The sequence below is a fragment of the Pantherophis guttatus genome, chromosome 4, assembly GCF_059756535.1.
Source record: "Pantherophis guttatus breed Tessera chromosome 4, ASM5975653v1, whole genome shotgun sequence".
NCBI lineage: Eukaryota > Metazoa > Chordata > Lepidosauria > Squamata > Colubridae > Pantherophis > Pantherophis guttatus.
In genome coordinates, this window is record NC_142066.1 from 57,790,774 (window position 1) to 57,806,984 (window position 16,211).

At 36.3% G+C, this 16,211-nt stretch overlaps 1 long non-coding RNA gene across 1 annotated transcript; it reads left to right on the plus strand.

The window, feature by feature from the left end:
* Nucleotides 1-4,797: 4,797 nt before the first annotated feature.
* Nucleotides 4,798-14,494, plus strand: LOC148114114 (uncharacterized). The gene is made up of 3 exons (XR_015734335.1): nucleotides 4,798-4,986; nucleotides 5,881-5,948; nucleotides 14,360-14,494. It is a non-coding gene; the product is annotated as an uncharacterized LOC148114114 (long non-coding RNA).
* Nucleotides 14,495-16,211: the final 1,717 nt, after the last annotated feature.

A 16,211-nucleotide genomic window follows, 5' to 3' on the forward strand; every position in this document is an offset into this window, starting at 1 on the left:
GTTGGCATGCTTATTTATTATATGATAAGAAAGTGGATAAGACTTTTAAAAGTCACATATTAAGGAATGCTTTATTGCGTGTCTGGAAAAAGTATCAGTATAAATTAAACAATAAGTTACCAATGTGGGCAATACCCAGACACGCGATAGAGAATATAAGTGTAGAGCAAAAACAAGATGTGACTATTACTAATTTGGTTATCCTGGTTAGGCCCAATATAAGAGACTGTAGACTTTCTTGTAATAATAATATTTATTTTCTTCCTCAGGAACACATTTAGACAGCCATCAATCTGAGGGGAGCGAGAGCTTATATACAGAGAAGGCGGGGCTAATGGTAAGTAGTGACCAATGATAAGTGACACAATGACATCACACAATGACATATACACAAGCAAACATATTTACATATTTACAGATATCAGGTTAGGTATTTTCAACTGTAACAAATCCCCCTCTAAAATATCTAACTAATGATGGGTTATTAAGATTATACATGTACGTTAAGTTTGGAAGTCAAATACACATGTTGTTTGGTTGGTAATGGCTTAGGTGAGGATATCAGCAATTTGTTCACTAGTATCGCAATGAACAGCTTTAATGAATCCTATACTTGACAGTTGTCTCACATGTTTATATTTGATATCGATATGTCGAGATCGTTGACCTATTGCTTCGGAAGCTGATATATCTATTGCTGCCCTGTTGTCCTCATTGATAATAATTGGATAAACAGGTTCATCCCATACATTAGATAACAAATCATCGAACCAAGTTAGATTATTGACTGCTTTGGATAGGCAAACGTATTCGGCTTCCGCTGTAGAAGTGGCAATTAAGTTCTGTTTGCCAGTGTACCAGTGCACCGCACAACCATTTATAAGAAAAACATATCCAGAAGTGCTTTTTCTGCTTTTTGAATCAGTAGCCCAATCAGCATCGGTGTAGCAGGTCAAAGTTGGTTTTTCAGAAATGAATGGTTCTAAGAATAGGCCATCAATGCTAGATTTCAGATACTTTAAAATCCTCTTAATTCCCTCCCAATGGTATAAGTTAGGATTGCTTACATGTCTTGACAACAAATTTACGGCAAGGGTGATATCAGGCCTGGTCCAATTAGATATGTATAATAAGGACCCAATAATTGATCGATATAAAGTGTTATCCTTGAATGGTTCGTACTCATTGTACACATTCCTATAAAAATCAGTTGACATAGGAGTATCACAAATTTTTGAGTTAATCATGTTACATTTTTGTATGAGTTCCATAATCTTGTCTTTCTGAGATAATTTGAACCCCTTGTCTGTTTTGTCAATTTGGACTCCTAAATACTTATTTACCTTTCCTAATATTTTTAAGTTGAAATTTTTGCCTAGTTGTTCAGCGAAATTATCACATTTAACCTTGTCACGTCCAAAATATAATATATCATCAACATAAATCAAAACATATTCAATAGAATCATTATTTCTTTTCGTAAAAAAGCAAAAATCAGATGAAGTAGCTACAAAGCCTATATCTTTAAGTATCTTTGATAAACACTCATACCACCGTTTACCAGACTGTTTTAGTCCATAAAGGCTCTTATTCAATAGCCAAATTTCTCCCTTTTTTGTATCTTTTCCTGGGGGTGCTTTCACATAAATTTCTTTATCTAGATCAGCATGCAGATAGGCTGTCTGCACGTCAAATTGATATACTTCCAGATTTAAAATGGAAGCTAACACTAGTGCTGTTTTCACACTTTCTGATCTAACGGTTGGGGAGTATGTGTCTTCATAGTCATCCGGAAATCTTTGGGCAAAGCCTTGAGCCACTAATCTGGCTTTGTATAGGAATTTACCATCCTCTAGCTCTTTGATTTTATAGATCCACCTAGTGCCAATGGGGATTTCTCAGTGGGTAGGTCTGTTGGTGTATATACATTTAGTTCTCTCAAACTGTCCATCTCTTTTTTCATTGCTTCCTCCCACTTACTTTTTTCTTCTAGGGGTAACTTAAGTATGTCATCATATGTGTTGGGAGTCAGGTGTTTGGCTTGAATAGACAGTACGTAATCATCTAATCTTTTAGGGATTACGCCTCTATTGGATCTAATGGGCCTATTCTGGGGATGTTCATCGCTATGCATATATTTAGCTTCTTTTTCGGTTAATTGATCTACCTTCAAAGTGGGGTGTCCTTTTTTCCATTCATCATTAACTATTTTTGGGCATTTGACTCTGTTTGTGGATGTGGATTTGGGGTTCGTATCTGATGTATGATGTTCTGCATGCGTGTGCGTAATATTTTTTGATTCTGGGTAAATTTCATTGAGATGTAATTTTGACCAGTTCATGTGTTCATGAAACACGGCAGATCTGGATACAATGAAGTGGTTATTTTTATCAATGAAGCGATATCCCTTGGTTCCTGATTCGTACCCCATAAATATCAGTCTCTTGGATACTTTCTCTCCTTTGCGTCTTAATTGTGAGGGGACATATACATCAGCAGATACACCAAATACGTGTAAATGCCCAATTTTTGGTTTCCTTCCATACATGAGTTCGTATGGGGTCTTGTTGATTGTACTGGACCATAAGCGATTTATAGTGTAATTGGAATAAGTGAGGGCTTCAGCCCAGAATGATTGGTTTAAGCCAGCATCATCTAACACACATTTAACCATGGTTTGTAGCAAACCATTTTTTCTTTCAGAAACTCCGTTTTGAAATGGGGAAAATGGACAAGATTTAAAGTGCAATATTCCTTGTGATCTTAGCCAATTTGAAAATTCGTTGGATAGGAATTCCGACCCCCTGTCAGTCATTATTTGTTTAATTTTAGTATTGTGTTATGTTTCTACCATTTTAAAGAACTCCTTAAATTTTTTGAAAACCTCACTTTTGTGATTAAGGGTGTATACAAAACCGAATCTACTGTAGTCATCGACTATGGTTAGAAAGTATCTTTTTTTATATTTAATTGAAGGTTTTAATGGGCCTACTACATCCATGTGAATTAGTTGAAAAATTGATTGTGTGGTGCGAGTGGCTTTTTTGGGTTTTGGTTTGTTTTTAATTTTGGATGAATTGCACACAGAGCATTCTAAGTAATTTTTACAGTTCTTTATTTTTAAATCTTCGGAACATTCTAACATTTTTCGTATGACGGGAAAGCTCGCGTGTCCTAGCTTTCTGTGGAGTAAGTGACTACAATTATCGTGAATAGGTCTTCCATTGTTTAAATTTTCAGACATATTAGTATCAGTGGTCGATGCGTTATCATTATTACTTTCATCATGGCTATCTGAATTTGGCTTTTCGTTTCTTAATTGATAGTTTGCATAGACTAGTTCGTTATCTTGTGGCAGTAGGTATGTTAGTCCATCATTTGTAAATAGTTTACCTATGTTTCTGTTGTTTTTAGTCATAAATACCTTTCCACCTCTGAAAGTGGTTTCTATTCCATTTTCTATACTTAATTTTAGGGTTGCCAATATGTTATTTGGAATTTCGGGCACAAATAGTACCCCCTCTATTTTTCCTATACCCTTTATATGCGTGTCTCCCATTCCCCTCACTAGAACTTTATTTTGGTTTGCTACTTTAATGTAATATTTCTTTTCAGTGAAGTTGCTTAATATTTCTCTATTATGAGTTGTATGACATGTGGCTCCAGAATCTATGAGCCAAGTGTTGAGTGAATCAGACATCAAAGTGTTATTGTTTCTTATTCCATATAGTGATCCTTTCTTATTTTCTTTAGGGTTATTTCTGTTCATTTGTCTTTCTCTAGGGTGTGGTGATTCTCTTCGCTTATACCTGTAATCTGGGGAAGTTCTGTCTAAGAAATGTATTCTCCTATCCTTGTGTTGATATGAGTCACTGTATCCTGCATTCTTGGGGCAATCTCTACTCTGATGTCTTTCAGATCCACATATGAGACATTCATGTGGGTACCTATCTCTGACCCTAAAATCAGTTCTTCTTTGATTTCTACCTTCCCTTAGTTGTGTATATCGCTCTCTTCTAAGTCTATCTTCAGTAATAAGCTTATTGGTAAGATTTTCTAAGGTAATTTGCTCTATACTTAGGTTATCTATTAAGGTAATGTAATTATCCCAGCTGTGATCTAATGAATTAATTATAATGCTTTTCATGGTGTTGTCAGAAATGGTTTCCCCTCTTTGGATAAGGTCTGCTCTTACTGTGTTTAGATTCAAGATATGTTCACTCATGGAGGTATCATGTTTTAGTTTGGCAGAATAGAATTCCCTAGAAATTTTTGTGGTGGTGGCTACACTTTTACTATAGAACAAATTGAATAATTTTTGGTATGTTTCAAATACAGTTAAATTATGCTCTATACTGGGAAGTATACTTGGGGAAATAGAGGCAATTAATATATAATATGCTTTGTGATGGAGGCAGTCTATTTCATAGGTCCAAGGCTTATCTGGTGGGTTATCAATAAAAAATAAAACATTCTCTTTCAAATATGTAATCTGTAAACACTGGTTCCATTCCATTAAGTTGCTTCCATCTAATCTTAACTTTATAAAGTCTGAAGGTATTGTCCCTGAGTGTTGTGAAGTGTTATTCATGTTTAGTAGCTGTCCATGATTTAAGACCTTAGCATACTCACAATAAGGCCTGGGTATGGTAGATGTATGTCTGTATTTACTTATCTCTATGTTGTGCTGACTTGTATTTATGTTTCCTTCTTCTTTCTTTGCAGGCTCGTTCTGGGCATGCTCAGTCCTCATTTTTCTCCAGCAGTTGGCGAGGGAGGTTCCTGTGTCTGCAGCTCCTGGGGTGAAGTCCCAGACGGCCTTCTGTTGCTCTGCTTTGTTTCCGGAGGGCCTCTGGTGACTGAAGAATGCCTGGGGTGCTGCTCTGCTCGTCGGGGAGTCTTCTCTGAGGTCGTCAGTAAGTGGAGCTTGAGGCGGGCCACCATTGCCAATGGAGCCGGGTTGTTCAGGGAGCTGCTCTTCGGTAGGTAAGTATGATTGCCAGCTTGTCTTTCTTCGGGTGGCTAGGCCTTTCTTTAGACAGTCTATTTCTTTTTGGCCTTTGGTAGATGGTAGTTTAGAATTTTCTATTTCATTTTCTGGTTGTTTGTTTGGTATTGTTAGTTTAGTCCCGAGTGCTGCAGTTAGCACCTGTATAGCATTGTCTATTTCTACTTCAGTAGGTTGAGCTTTGTTTTGTTTAAATAATTGTTTTTTATTTGTTTTTGGACTCGGGTAGTCATCTTCTTGGTAGGTTTTGTTTTTTATTTCGTAGTTTGAGGTTTGGAATTCTTTTAGTAATTGGTCAGGCATTTTAGAGGTATTAGGTGGGTAAGATGGCTTCCATGAAAAAGGCGGGAAGCTGTCGCCATCTTTGGTGTCATTTTTGAAGTCAGGGGTTGAATTTCTTACCTTGCAGTTTTCTTGTTTGTTATTTTCGTTATCTGCTGCTGTTCCGTGGTCGTTTATCATGCTGCGGATTTTCACAAGCAGATTTGATTCAGCTGTAGTTGTTTCTATTAATTTTAGTATTTTTCTTTTTACCTCATCTTCTTTGTTTGGTGTTGAGAAAGTTTGTTCTGCTCCAGCTAGTGGTTGTTCGTTTTGTGTTAGCAGTTCATTTTCTTGTAATTGCGTTTGTTTCTTAATATTTTCAAGTGGTGTATATTTGTCAGGAGTTAGTTGAGCTGCCATTCTTTTCGTTATGTATCTGGTGGCAGGTCTTCTTTTGTCGTTATGTGAGTCTTGCATCTTTATGTTCGGTTGGGCCTACCAAACCATCCTCTTGCTACCAATTTGTTACTAGTTTGGTTATCCTGGTTAGGCCCAATATAAGAGACTGTAGACTTTCCTGTAATAATAATATTTATTTTCTTCCTCAGGAACACATTTAGACAGCCATCAATCTGAGGGGAGCGAGAGCTTATATACAGAGGATGCGGGGCTAATGGTAAGTAGTGACCAATGATAAGTGACACAATGACATCACACAATGACATATACACAAGCAAACATATTTACATATTTACAGATATCAGGTTAGGTATTTTCAACTGTAACAGTGACTACTTATAAGGAGCTGTTTAATAAGAAAACAGGTATACTACAACTAAGATCTTTGAATCAATTAAGAGAAGAAAGGATAATTCAAACATGGTTTCAATATGGACAGTTGCAAGCGAGATGGAGAGAAGATCAGAAAGTTGGTATCTTGCAAAATGAGGAGAACTTGGTAAAACAAATTAGAGACCAAAGTCAAATGCATATAAAAAGGTTGTATAATGCATTAGTAGAAATAGATTCAGAAACAGAGCTAGTTAAGGACTGTATGATAAAATGGGCACAGAATATTGAAGAACCAATAATGATGGAAACGTGGGGAAAAATATGGGTTAGAAATGTAAAGTTTACGCAAGCCCAAAACTTAAGAGAGAATTTTTATAAAATGTTTTATAGATGGCATCTAGATCCTAAAAAGCTAGCCTGTATGTATCCAAGTTTGCAACCTAAGTGTTGGAGATGCGAATGTGATGATGCTACGTATTATCATATATGGTGGACATGTAAAAAAATTAAGGCATTTTGGATAAAAATATGATGGATTATCCAAAACATTCTCAAAAAGAAGAAAATTTACTCCACAGTTTTTTCTGTTGGGTATAATTACAGATTGTACAGATATAGAGAGTAAATTGATTTTAAATTTAATAACAGCAGCCAGACTTCTGGCGGCGCAGTATTGGAAGAAGGACGACTTACCTACTATTGAAGAATGGACGTTAAAAGAAGTGAATTTAGCAGAGATGGCAAAAATTTCGGCATATTTGAAGGACCATTCAAATGAAAGATATATATCGGAATGGAGAAGATGGATTGATTATATTCAAAACAAATATCGGACTAAAAAGTTTCAAATAGCCTATGAATGAAACCAAAATTTTCTTTTTGAACTATGTTTTGTTAGAAGAAAGGGAAGTTAAAGAGCAAGAGGGAGTTTAGACATTACAGAAAGTTAGCATATTTTAGTTTATGTTTGTTAAATATTATACCCGGAAGTCCGGGTGGGGGTGGGGGGAGGGGGGTTGGAGGGAGAGGGGGGATGAGGGATGGGGGGGTGAGGGGAGGAGGGATGGGGGGTATGGGGAGGAGGGATGGGAAAAATTGTTGTAATACTTGATAAAACTTTTTAATAAAAAAAAAAGAAAAAGTATTAGAAATGAAATACCCTCTATTCCTCCTCTCTCTCCCTTGGGGGAGTTGTTAACACAGTGGAAGAAGGATTGGCTGAATGCATATACTAAGACATTGGACCAAGTGTGTATGATTGATTATTGTACCAGGATTTGGCCAACGTTTGTTTTAATACAGCCGAATTATAGGTGGAGTAAGTTTGGGGAATCAGACCCATATTGGATTAATGCTTTAAAACGGGTGCTGGAGAAAAAGAAATTGGGAACTCAGCTATTATATGTTGAACCATGATTCCATGTTCAGTGGTTTGATCCGTTCCCCCCAAGAACTGCTAAAGTATTGTATGGGAAGGAGGATGAAGAGAAGGGTTGGGATCCGTTAGCTTATGCTACATGTCCACATCCCCCTCCATATAATTAGAATGGGGCAGGAGTGATGAGGGGGGTTGAGAAGGCTGCCGGAGGTAGTGGAGGGGAAAGTTCAGCAACTCGGCAGTTGAAAAGGGAAGTGGATGATTTACCAATAACTGTCAGACAGAATCCACAAACTTCCCCTCCGGTGATACGGTCACAGACCAAGAGAATGCTTCCTTTAAGGGAAATGCCGAATGGAACTACAGGAACGGGGGTGCCTATTACAACGTTTGTGAATGGGCCCCTGACATCATCGGATTTAAGGAATTATAAGACACGTATGCCGTCTTTGCAGGCAGATTCTATTAAGTTACAGTATCTGAATCTTTGGATCTGTTTTTGGGACCTAATCTGTATTCATATGCTGAACTGCAACATATTTTAGGATATTCTATTTGATATAGAAAAGCAGCTATGGCTTATTGGGATAAAACCCAAGAGGGGGCTGCCTACCCAGTAGCCTCCAAAACTAAGTTCCCATTGACAGATCCTGGTTGGAACAATAATGATTTAGCCGACCAGGAGCAAATGGAGGACCTGAAGAGGATTGTACTCCAGGGCATGAAAACTGCTGTTCCTCAAGGAAAAAATTTACTTAAAGCCTTTGAGGTGGGACAGTTGAAGGATGAAACACGAACTGTATTTTTAGAAAGAATTAAAGACAGTTTGAATAAATACTCTGGTCTTTCTCCTGAAACACTAGACTATGAGTCTCTGATGAAAATGCAATTTGTTACAAAGGCATGGCCAGATATACAGAAAAAGATACAGAAAATAGAGCATTGAGCTAACTCTGATATTACACTTTTGCTCAAAGAAGCACAAAAAGTATAGGTAAATAGGGATGAGACGAAAAGTAGATAGAAAAGCCAAATGATGGTGTTTGTACTCAAGGCTGCTAATGAGCCAGCAGAAAAAAAAGAAAGGGTTGGCAGAGGCAGAGGTTTTGTTAAACAACCATCCACCGCTCAACAGCAGCGTCCTGAATTGGAAAGAGGATTTCTCTGGTGGAGAAAGCCTGGTGTCAGCAGCATGGGAAGTAGGAAATGTTTTGCATGTGGCAAGGAGGGACATTTTGCAAGAAATTGCCCTGATAGGAGAAGATCTCAGAGGCTGGAACAGCATCTCTATACCCTTATAGGGGAGGAGGAGGATTAGGGGAGTCAGGGGCTATTGATTTTAGGGTCCCACCAAGTGCCCTTGATAAATTTATTTGTGGGACCAGAAGAGAAGGATTATGTATTTTTAATAGATACAGGTGCAACTAGAACCTCTGTTTGTAAATTGCCTGAAGGGGTGCACCAGGATGGTAATACAATGAGAATAAGGGGAGTAAAAGGTGTACCATTTGATGTACCCCTGTTGAAAGATATGAAATTGAAATGGGGAACATGCAAAATAAATATAGATGTGATATTAGTAGCTAAAGCAGGAATAAACCTGCTTGGAAGAATACTGACAATATAGTCAGTATTAGTAAATTTAAGCTCACATCCCAAAAGAGATGTGAGTTTAAATTTACTAATACTGACTATATTGTAAATGTACTAACTGAAGAACAGGAGCAGAAAATTAACCCTTCAGTATGGGAGGTATTAGGATATGGTGTAAGTCTAACAAGTTGTCCAGGCAATATATGTGTTCTATAACTTTAAATGTATTCTTTAACTCTAAGATGTAATGCTGAGTAATTGTACTGCTGAGTCATTGTAATGACTAATGACTGCTGACTGACTGCTGATTGAAATTATCATAATTGTACTGTTGAGTCATTGCACTGCTGACTTCACTTATCTTAAGTGGATAATTACTAGTGTAAACTGTATATAAGGAGGAAGCCGAGCTATAGTCATTGTTGGACCTGCTCTCATCATTGCTTGACTTGCTGCTTGACTGGAACTGTTGATTGGAACTGTTACTGTCATGTGTGAAGATGTGGATGGATATGTTACTATCGTGATTTGTTACCAGCGTTGAATTGCTGTTTATTACCTACTGCTGTATGGTAAGAAGATATCTCTAACTTCGGACTGATTTGAATGGCTAAAGACTTGGATTGACTAAAAGACTATGCAATTGTTTTTCACTACAAAGTAAAAGCTTTGTTAAACCAGTTTGTATGTATTGTATTCATTGCTCTCAGTACGTTTCTCTGTGCACTTATTCTGCTGGCTGGTAACACAACAATATCCTTAACATTAGGCGGAAAGAAATAGGGGAATTTTGGACATCCCTCCTCTAAAAGTAACTCTAAAGGAGGGTGCTGTTCCAGTAAAAGTGAAACAATATAATGTACCAATAGAAATGAGGAGAGAATTGAAAATAGTAATAGAAAATCTGTTGCAAAATAGGTTGATTGAACCTACTATGTCCCAATATAATACACCCATCTTATCTGTAAGGAAACCTGACAGGTCTGTCCACTTAGTTCATGATTTGCACCGAATTAATATTTTGGTCGCTAGCCGCCATTCTGTAGTGACTAACCCCTATACTCTTTTGAGTTGTATACTACAGTGTCATAAATACTTTAGTGTAATAGATCTAAAAGATGCTTTCTGGACATTGCCCTTGGCAGAGAAGCCTAGAGATATCTTTGCTTTTGAATGGGCTAATCCAAATACACATCGGAATCAACAATAGCAGTGGTGTGTTTTACCACAAGGGTTTTCAGAAAGTTCAAATTTGTTTGGACAAATGTTAAAGCAGGTATTAAAGAGGTTTTGTATTCCTAGAGGTATTCAGGTATTACAGTATATAGATGATTTGTTAGTGTCAGCTGAGAAGAGGACAGAGTTTGAAGATGGCACGAATGCGTTGCTAAATTTGTTGGGTAATCATGGCTTACGAGTGTTGAAGAAGAAATTACAATATGTGGAATTAGAAGTCAGATATTTAGGACATTTGATTAGTCAAGGAAGTAAAAGAATAAATACAGAAAGGATAGAGGGAATAGTAACACAGTCCTACCAAAAACTAAGAAGGAGGTTAGGAAAATGCTTGGATTAATAGGATATTGTAGATTGTGGATAGACTATACAGATAAGGTTAGGTTTTTATATGATAAGTTGTTGGAGAAAGAACCATGGACGATCATGTGGAAGGAAGATGATGAGGATAGATTTGAGGGACTAAAGAAGGCGATGATACAAGCTCCTGTATTGAGCTTGCCACTTGTTTGTAGCAGTGGAGGATGGTGTTGCTAAGAGAGTATTAGCTCAGACATGGGCTGGGAAGAAGAAACCTATAGCATTTTTGTCTAAACTAATGGATCCTGTAGTTAGAGGTTGGCCCTTGTGTGTACAAGCTGTGGCAGCAACTGCACTCTTGGTGGAAGAGAGCAGAAAATTAACATTTGGTGGAGCATTAGTTGTGAGTAGTCCACATCAGGTGAGGACAATTCTGATGCAGAAAGCCCAAAGATGGCTCACTAATGCTAGACTTTTAAAATATTAGGTTATTCTATTGTCTCAGGAGAACTTGATTCTTTCTACTGATAGGAATTTAAATCCAGCTGAATTCCTGTCAGGGGAAAGGAAAGAATGGGATAACATAGAACATAATTGTGTAGAAGCTATTGATTTACAAAGAAAGGTATGAGAGGACTTAGAAGATAGTCCAATAGAGGCCGGTATAAACCTACTTATTGATGGATCTTCCCTGGTGGAGAATGGGAAGAGGATGAATGGATATGCAGTAGTGAATGGAGACACTGCCGAAGTACTGGAAGCTGGAAAGTTACCATCTGAATGGTCAGCACAAACATGTGAAGTCTTTGCTTTATTACAAGCCTTAAAATTGTTAACCAATGAAGTAGGTAATATTTATACTGATTTAAAGTATGCTTATGGTATTTTACCTACCTTTGCAGGAGTGGATTCTAAATTTTTTTACTACTGGTTCTGTGGGAGTGGCTTATTTTGTGGGCATGGCTTGATGGTCATGTGACAATTCTTTAGGATTTAGCAGAGGTACTGGTCTACCAGTTAAAAGCCTGGTAGACCAGTACCTCTGCTAAAGCCCCAGACCCCCTTGAGATCAACCTGCAGCCCTCCCCTGCCTCCTAAGGTGGTGGAGCGTGTGGTGGGGGGGATGCTTTTCAAGAAGTCACAAGGAGGGCTGAGAGCTGGTTTCTGTCCCACAAGTAAGATTTGGTCCAGAACCAACCCCAACATGAAGGTCTTTTATTTGCTCCTTGTACTCCTTGTCTTTTTAACAGGCATTTTAACAGGTAAGAAATTAAATTTCTGATGATGTAAAAATAGCTCATAACTCACCTTTCTAGACAGCTATTATCATGTCTAAAAGCAAGATACTCTTCTCCATCTTTTGTCTGGAGTACCATCTAATCCAGAGCCTTTTAATTCCAGAAGTCCAAGTTTAAAGAATGGACTTCTGGAATTAAAGCTCCATTTTTTAGCTAAAACTTAATTCACACCTGTTAGTTTTGCTTGAGCAGTGTGAACAATTGACAGTGTGATCCTCCAAAGGTCTGAAAAATATATCATTGATTTTTCTTTGGCATTTAAACTAGATAACCAATGTGAAAAAGTGCATCAAGGAAGGACTGGAAAGCCAATTCATACTGAACTGTATTGGGTTTTCTGTTGTTATTTGAATAAAATGAAAAGAAATCAAATAGTGGTACCTAGTGTGGAAAAAGAGATGAAATAACGGATCATTCTCAACACTTGAATTCTCTACACTTAAAATATCTAGAAATTATTATGGTTAAGTGAGTTTTGGCCCATTTTATGATTTTTCTTCCACAGTTCAAATCAAAGTTCAAATCAAAGATTTGATAGTTCAAATCAGAGATTTGATAGTTCAAATCAGAGATTTGATAGTTCAAATCAAAGATTTGATAGTTCAAATCAAAGATTTCTGAGACCAATGTTGAATACTTAAATTTCAGTAGTCACCAATCCCAGTCTTAAAATGAGTTTAGAATCAATGGGAGTCACTGATAACAATTAACTAACTAGCTACTGATAATGAGTCCAGTCCTGCCTTTCTTTTCCTTCTGTCCAAGTTTTGCAAGTATACTGCTCAAAAAAATAAAGGGAACACAAGCAGAAGACATCCGAGATCTGAATGAATGAAATAGCCTTATTAAATACTTTGTTCTTTATATACAGTAGTTTATACGCTGCTCAAACAACTAAAGGGAATACAAAACTACTGTATGTAACGAACAAAGTATTTAATAAGGCTATTTCATTCATTGAGATCTAGGATGTCTTATTTTTGTGTTCCCTTTATTTTTTTGAGCAGTGTACTTTTTCCAGATATATGTTTTATTCCAAAGTATACAAACCATTGTTATTAGGGGAAAAAATGGGTCTTCCAAGCAATTTTAAAAGACACTGTCAGAATTACTCTGCTTTCAGGCCCCCTTGTGGCTCCTTGAAAAGCACCCCCCCCCATATATGTAAATGAAAAGAATAAGTTTAAAAATCCTAGCCTTTTAAAATTGAAAATATGGAGAACTGGGAGGATGAATATGAGACCCTAAGGGAGATGTTTCAAAAAGTAAGGGAGGCATTTAAGGGAAATAAAGAAGCAGAAAAATTGGTTAGCTTGCAAAAAAAGAAAGAGAAAAGATGAATGAGAAGCAAGAGAAACGAGATAATATTGAAAAGGAAATAATTGGAAAAAAAAGATAAAGATGATTACACTGGGTGCAATAGAAAAAATGGAATAAGATGAAATATACTGCTAATAATTAAAAAGATGAGGGGAAATTTTGAAAAATATACTTGATAAATGAAAGAAAGACCAGGGACTCCATAGTGGAAAATATAAAATAGAAAATGAATACAGCAATAGAGAAGGATGAAGGAAGGAGAAGAGAGATGGAAGAAGGAAGGAGAGACAGGGAAGGAAGAGAAGGGAGGGAGGAAGGGAAGGGAAATTAGAGTAGGAGTGAGGGTAAGAGAGGAAGGAAGAGAGGAGGAGAAGGAGAAAGGAAGAGGAAGTAGGGAGGAGAAGAAGGGGGGAAGAGAAAGTAAGAAGGAAAGAAAAGAGAGAGGTGGTAGGTTTGAGGAGAAAGATTGCTGTACAATAAAAAAGATGAAATGAAAGAAAGTCAACCCCAAACAAATATAAAGATATTAAGATAAAGAATGAATTGTTAAACTTTAAAGAATAAAAGAGAACAAATACGAATAAATAGCAATAATTAGAAACACACATACAAACATACAATGTATTTTCTTCGAACAGAATATTTGGCCGGTTCACAAATTTAAACAGTGTTTAGTCGTTTCAATTAAATTTACAATTTCTATATTTCCTTTTTGCCATATTTATTCCTCATCTATTTTTTTAAAAAACCAATATTACCCTTCATCCTCATCTCTAATCTTAATCAAATTCAATTTTTCCCTTCTATTCTATATTATACCCCTTCCCATTGTCATCTATTTTTATATCCATCCTCACATTGGTTAATTATATAATATTACAATTGTTTAATACAAATTCAACATTTTAACATCAATCAATTAGTTATATATATATATATTTGTATATTAATCAATATGAACATGAATATTCCAATTATTTCCATGCAATCCAATTTTCTTACAAATCAATTAATTATATTTACCAATAATAATAAACCAAATAATTTCCCCCATATATTCCTCCAAACCACAACTTAACCATTTCTGCTTTCAACACAATATACAATTAATAGTATCTCAATTATTATAATTCCCTAGTTAAATAGACCTTTTTTTCTTTTGTGTTTTAGAATAGGGCTTGTAATGAAACTCTTCAATAACAGAAAAACCATCCAGGAAGCATCTGCTCTATTGAAATCCGAATTGTTGCTGACTAAAATGATACCAATATGAATACACCAAGCTCCAGAAAAATGGAAAAACCTTCTAATGAGGTAAAAGCAACCTACATAAACAATCCTAACAGGTGCACTAATAGGAGTATTACAAGATTTGGTAATCTAGATGTCTCTTTCCTCCACACACACCCCTCCAGAAGGCCCAATTGATATAATTGCGCATTCATTTCTTTTAAAACAATTACTGTTTTTGAGTAAAAGCCTTGTTAGATTGTTTATAGTAATGTGCGTGTGCCAAGACCACTTCTCTGCCTGATTCCCATCTCTATATACAAAAATAAACAACAGATAAGCTAAAGTAACTGAAACGTGAAAACAGGGAAAACCAAATGAGGTTCATTAGAATTAAATCAGAAATTTCAGATATGATTACTTTAATAAAACTGAATTGGTAAAACTGTTGTGGTTTTTAAAGGGTAGGTGGGTGAATATATTTTTCTTCTGGGGAAAAGAGCTTTAATGTTAAAATACGTGAATGCCCATCTTTCACTTTACTTCTCTTTGCAGAACCAAAGCAGGGAATTCAACAATATGGGAACGGCTTCAATTGGAGGTTGTCTGTTTCAGTGACAACGGCGATGGATCCATTTGTTGTTGATTAGACCGGATAATTTGTTGATTAGACCGGATCCAACTGGCAAGGTGCTTCGATCTAGCCTGCAGGGCCATGCTGGAAACAGCGAAGGACCAGCCCATGATGTCTTTGCCAGCAAAAACAGAGCTCAGGAGGGCCACGCTCCCCCTTCCCAAACTCCATTTTCACTAGCAGAGTGAAGCAGGAGGCCATCAAAGACAAAAATGGAACTCAGGAGGGACATGCTCTGCCTTCCTAAGTTCCGTTTTCACTGGCCGCTCTTCACCTTGACCAATATTTATCCATTTATCAATATTCTTTAACCTTGCTTTCATATACCAGGTGGGATTCATATTCAGAGCAGTCATCCATAAACAACAACAGAAGACTAGGACAATAATTTGAAGGAAACTGTTGTAATTGGAAATTTCATATTTAGTAGCCAAGCAATGGAAGCTTGGCTCCAGTACTGAAGAGCAGCTTCTTCTTCTTTTTTCTTTTTTTTTTGTAAGAATTTTATTTTATTTTTTCAAACATAAACATAAAAAAAGATTTTTCCCAGGAATGAAGTCTTGGTCCGGTCACAAATAGGTAGGCTAGTTTTACAAATAAAGACAGATATTTTTAACATAAATTCCAACTTCTTAATTTAAGTATTTCTATTATATCATCATACATATTAATTTCCTACTAAAACAAAGCTCATTTTTATATTCAATTATAAATTCCATTATAAATCAGACTTCATTACTGCTCTTTCTAAATTTTTCTCCATTGCTCCTTTAACATCAACATTAAACACAAAAACGGTCTAATCTATTTGTCTATATATTTACCTTACAATTTTATCACCACAAATCTTAATTTCCAAATCTATACAACTCAATTTTTATTTCAATTTATTAATCAAAATTTCTTTCTATTTTTCTCGGTTTCTAGACCCATTTCATCCAATCTTTAATCTTAGACTTTTACATTTCAAAGTTTTTCATTTCATTTTAATTATCACCCAACATTTTCTTCTTCACCCCTTATTAATAATTATTCTTCAGTGTATTCTCCTCTATACCTCCAATTATTATTTTGCTAATTTCCAGTATAGTTTATTTCAGCTAATTTCAACATTCTCCTCCATCACTCCACCTATTGTTTAGCTGATTTCCAGCAACT